Raw genomic sequence first — 6,001 nt, forward strand, 5'->3', positions numbered from 1 at the left:
TCAAATTAAATTCCCTCCGAGAATCCAGAGAGAATAGTCCTCAGGGAAGGAACAGTAACAAGTTCCCTATTTACACAGCATTTGGTACACTCTAAAGTCTTTCTCCTGCACAGCTGAAATTCTCTTGACCTTTAGTAATAAAAGAGGCAGAACAGGTGAGGTCTCATTAGCCCCAGATTATAAAAGAATACACCAAAACATGAGATTCAGTGTTTTTTCCTTTTGGTGTGCAGTCATGGCCCCTCTATTCACAGGGCATCAGTAACTGACGTGCTTGCACGTCTGGTTAAAGCTGTTGTTGTTCCTGGGTGATGTGTGGCATTGCTCTGGGAAGTAGCTGTCACCATAGTCTTCCCCATTGGTAATGAGAAGATCAACTTATGTTTAAAAATCTGATTCAGCACACGAACATAAACAAACCTGTTACTAATTCAGGAAGCCTCCCTAGCTGGCTTACTGACACTGACCAATTACCCCTGGAATTTCCAATAATGCCCCCGCCCTCCCCTCTCCTTCCCCTGACGCTAACTCAGATTCCTGTTGTTGAAGCGGCAGATAACACAACTGGCCCTGGATGGAGCTGCTGGCCCCTTGCGTAAAAGGATCAGCTGTACAAAAACCATTGTGTGGGTTTCAAAGGGAAATGGGATTACACTTCTCATTTGTTTTCTGAGAGGTCTGAGCCTCTCATTCTCTGGATCAAGTGAAATGTATGACTTAACCATCATCTTGCTTCCATTAGATGACCTCAAAATGGAATGACTTTTCCCAGGACAAAGAAAAATCCAAGCCAAGTCCCACTTGTTTCTTCTCCAACATCATCTCTTTCTGAAGAATTTCATCTGTCCATGCTGCCCCGACCCCCGCCTCCAGCTCTGGTACTATTCTCTGTGACCAGCACTGTCTCCCTCCTTCAAAACACTTTGGGATCCAAGAATCCTCAGATGATCAGGAAGGACTTTGTGTCCAACAATTAAGTGTCCCTTTTGCAATTTTAGCCTGTTTCCTTGTACCCTAACTTCAGGGACAGTGGTGTTGAAATAAATTTCTAGGCTCCAGATGAAGCCACTGCTGCCCACTGTGACACAGCAAACCAACCTTTCCTGTTCTCTTAAATGCCCTGCTTGATCATAAATGCAGCAAATCCCCAAATGCCAAGCCAACCCTGGGGTCTGTGCTTAAATTTCCTTGTTCCTTGGTCCTTCTAAATTAGGTCAGATATGCAACCCCAGCCACTCATGCCCTGTTTCCGGTTGCCTCTTTATTGCTCAAGAAAACTCACGCTTGCCACAAATACATTGGAAAACTGCTCCAAGGCTTGTGGGGCCCTGTACTCCCCCGGTCCAGGGTTCGGTTCCCCTTGAATAAAAGGCATCAAGTGCATAACGTAAATTATTTTAGCTTTGTCATCTGACAGTAGGAAATAGCTAGACCTCTTCCTCTTTAGAATCACGTCTCCTTTTAGAGAAAAGCCCGTCCCAGGTGTGTCTTCCCTTTACTGAACAATTCCCATGTGTTCCGTCCTTCCTCCCAGATGCCATGGTCCAACTTGGCCTCTTGGGCCATGACAACCCTTGTAATTAGCAGAGGTTAGAGACTTTTCCTGAAATCAGTGGACAATCTTGTAGCTCTCAGCCAAGTCTGTTTCAAGTTCAAGTATTCTATGAAGCTTCAATAAATAGGAAGAGAATTGGAAAAAAATAAAGAAAGCCTCTTGTCTGATTCTTCCCCACATCCTAAAAGATGAGTGACAATGTCTTCTTTAGATCCTACAGAGGACAAAAAGCTGAAACCGAAACCCACTGAATGCCCACCTGGATATGGAAGGTAGCTTCTCAGGGACCTCCGGGCCCAGGAGAGCAAGAAGTCTCTGCTTGGTTCTCCAATGGAGCCCGCCGGAATTGGTCTTGGTACAGGACGAAACAGAGCTGCTACAAAGGTCCATGGGTCTCACATTTTCCATATAGGATTCACCCTCTTGCTTGTTAAAAATGTAGGTTCTCAAGCCACACCTGGGACAGGCTGTTCCTATAGGTGTTCTGAAGTGGATTTCTGCACTGAACATCTCTCATTCTTCTGAGGGGCGGTAATTAGGTTTCTTCATTGATTTCCACTTGGAGGAGGTACTGGGGATTGAACCGGGGACCTCTTGTGTGCTGAGCGTGCGCTCTGCCATTTGAGCTATACCCTTCCCCCCGAAACTCTCTCATTCTTAATATCTGGTAAGTCCCCACTAGGAACCTGGAGCCTGCTATGGTATTTTGATTTTTCCTATAATATGGGAACCAGCAGATGCTACCTGTTAACCAAACTCTGAGTGGAACCATCTGGTTAACATAAATTCCCTAGAACTCTGTTCATCAAAGCGTGTCCACAGACTACCTTCATTGGAATCATGGGGATGCTTATCAAAAACGCAGATTCCTGGCTGTCACCCTCTTATGGGCATCAGAATCCCCATTCCAGACCCAGGAATCTGCACTTTAACAAGATTTCCAAGGGGGTTTGAAAGACTCTGTAGCTTGGGAACTTCTTCGCTAGAAGCTGAGTCTTCCTAGTAAATGGCTGGGGATGGAACCCTGGGGAACACGGGGCTCTGCCCGCTGCAAGCTTGATGGTGAAGGCTTCACCCCTGGGCTGCCAGGGGCCAGGCCTTGGTAGAAAAAGCTGCCTCTAAAATTTCAGGTGAAATTTTAGAAGCATTACCAGGAGCTGTGTGATGTTGGGCAAGTTTCCTAATGTTTTCCTGTCTCAGTTTCTTTAGCTATAAAATGGGGACAATAGTAGTGCCTACTTCATAGAATTATTGTGAAGATCAAATGAGTAATCGCACTTTAGATCCTTGGAACCGTGCCCAGTGCAACATGTCAGCTGCTGCTACTTTGGCTTCTGTTATAACTGTTGTCCCTATCTCAATCCCTACCACCTTGAGGGGCAATTCTCTAAAACTCAGGGGTCAACAAATGATGCCCCTTTATCTGTTTGTGTCAATAAAGTTTTATCGGAATGCAGCCGTGCACCTTCCTGCACGCTCATGTCTGTGGCTGCTGGCTGCTTTCCAGCTGCAACAGCAGAGCTAATTCTTGCCACAGGAACCACATGGCCCACAAAGCCAAAAATACTTACTCTTGGACCCTTAAAAAAAGTCTGCCCACTCTTCCTCAAAATACCTGGGAGCTCTGGGATTGTGCCGACTGCCTGGGGGAACAGCAAAGGCACCTGTGCTGGAGGTTCACAGCCCAGGGCAGAGCTCTGCAGGTGAAGTGGGAGGGACCGGGGACTGGGAAGAGGTAAAAAAAAAAATGAAGGCAGCAGAGAGCAGAGAACAGTCCTGGGAAGGGGTTGGGGTGAAAGGACTTTTTCAGCCTCCTACCTCAGTCCTGAGCTGTCTGGCCTGGGCTTTCCTAAGGCTGGAGTGTGGCCGACAACACTTAGGGGAGGGTTTTCCCTCTTCCCACCGGCTGATGGCTTCCTTCTTCCAGTCTTCACACCGCTTTCAAAACTGGTCGATTTGTAAAATGTCCTCACTGAGCTCAAAGCAAATCACTGCATCCAATACCTTAGAAAAAAATGACATTTTACCTTATTTCACCCAACACGATCACCAACTGCCTACTATGTGCCAGAAACCGGGGCAGGTACAGAAAATCAAACACGGACCTTGCCCCGCAGAGTGCATAATCTACATTTTAACTGCAAAGCCGTCAGTCCTTCAAATCTAGGGCTTGGGGCTCCCGGCTTGCTCACTTGACACCCTAGGACAAGAGGTGGCTGGGAGTGCAAGTAACTGGTAACTAATTAACACCTGCAATCAAGACCATAAAGAGAAACGCACCGGGGACAAGTTGTATCTACTGAGGACCTATGCTCCCACCTGGAGGTTTCCACTGAGCAAGAAGGGTGCTGAGCTGTGTTCTTACTGCCTGTCTTTTGCCAAGAGGCTGTGTGCATGGGGAAAGGGCTATAGTTCACTGACTGCTTCCTGGGTTTCTGGTACCTGTGGTTTATGTGGTTTATATAGGTTATCTCACTGAATCCTTACATTAGCCCCAGGAAGTAGGTACCACTTTCCATTTTCCACATGGAAGGCAGATGCTCAAAATGCCACATCCGGTCTGTGGTGGATGTGGGGCTGAATTTCCTATCCGGTTCCAAAGTCACCATTAGCATGCATTGTTCAGATACATTTAAGAAGGAAGGGAAAGATAAAAGCACCTCTGGCTGGAGGCCGGGGAAGGTGGAGAAAGTTTAACAGCTCTGCCACTGCTTGTTTGAAATCCTAACGCCTGCGATTCAGCAGGGCGCAGTATCAAAACAAGTGTATTTTCCTTTTCTTTAGGAAACAAAATGACAGACTCCTAACCCTCTAGTTCCTAGCCTCCAGAATGAACTAATATTCACTTTTTCCATAACTGTTTCAGAATTGAGAAAAATAACATGTTTAAGAGATAAAAGTCTCCTGTGTTTTCCTCACCAGTACTTAGAGCCAGTTATTCTAAGTTGATGATTATCAAGTCCCTCCCCACCCACTTCTTTATAATCATAAAGATTAAAAGTCTTTGCTGACCCAAGCCATTTTAGCTGTTGAGCAAGGCCACATTCTTTTGGAAAACACTGGTGGCTTCCAGTGGTCTGAGAGGGTGGGTGATGACCCTGCAGAAGAGGAAAGCTTTTTCCTTTTTTCCCTTCTAGGGTCTTTGGCTGGTCTAGTAATTAAACCGACCTAAGACAAATTAACAGGAGAAAAATAAATTTAATTTTGTGCACATGGAAGCCTACAAAAAGATGAGACCCAAAGAAGTGGCCAACACAGGCAGCTTTATACCTTTTAAACAGGGAAACGATATATTTGTGAAGAACTGACAAGACAAAGGGGTTTGGGCTTGGGCTAGCGAATTAGTGAAGCAGTAACAAGGTTTGTTTGTACAGCTCTCTCGACCCTGAATGACCCTCAATTCCCTATTTCTGCCCTATCTTTGACGATAAGGATGCCTTTTACCCTCCTGGTCTGTGGAGGGTGAAATCACGTGGGAGATTTATTTCCTGCTTTTAAGGAGGCAACGGAAAGTCAGAGTGTCCTCCTTGTACTGGCTGTTTCTTAAGTAACATGAATTAAAAATAATCAACGGGGGGAAAGGTGTAGCTCAGTGGTACAGTGCTTAGCATGCACAGGGTCTTGGGTTCAATCCCCAGAACCTTCCTTAAAAGTAAACAAATAAATCTAATTACTGCCACCCCCCCCAAACAAAAACAAAAACAAAAACAAAAACAAAAACAAAAACAAATCAATGTTACAAAATGGCATGTTTTGGGGTGGCACGTTCTGTTCCCTTTCAACTCTCCGTACCTTCTTTTACAACCTCACCAGCAATGGATGTGGTGAAACAGAAGCCAGCCATCCATCTCTCCCGCCATCAGAAGCTGGCCCCCAGCTGTCATGCCTCCTGTCCTATAGCTCAGGAAGGCCCTGCTGTCTGCCTCTGCAAATGCTTTTCTGACAAGAAACCGGGACTGGCTCACCTGCCTGGGCAGTAAGTCTGAGATGAAGACGTGCAGACTCCAGGCCTTAAGGAATGCTCTGATACCAAAGATCCTTAAACCTTGTGCATGCAAGAGTGGGAGGGGGTGTGGATAGATGTGGTACTGCGCTGGGACAGGTAGAGCCCAGAGTGCATGCCTCTTTCCAACACTGCATCCAGTGACACAGGGCTGGTAGCTTGCAATCGACCCCAGAGGGAATATTTACACCCTGGAAATCAGCCAACACTCACATGAGGGCTTGCTTTTTCAGAGAGCTTGTTGTTAAACATTTGTGCCTAACTGAATATATCCCATATTTTTTTTTCTTTTAGTATAAGTACATTTTCCAGTCCTTTACTATTACAAAAATATGCTGCAGTGAGTATACTATATGTGCTTTGTGTATGTATGTGTGAGGGACTTCAGAGTTGATACCTGGAAGTGAGATTTCTAGCTTATCAACTATGCACATTTCAACTTC

This window comes from Camelus bactrianus, chromosome 20 (genome assembly GCF_048773025.1).
Source record: "Camelus bactrianus isolate YW-2024 breed Bactrian camel chromosome 20, ASM4877302v1, whole genome shotgun sequence".
In the NCBI taxonomy this organism is placed as follows: Eukaryota; Metazoa; Chordata; class Mammalia; order Artiodactyla; family Camelidae; genus Camelus; species Camelus bactrianus.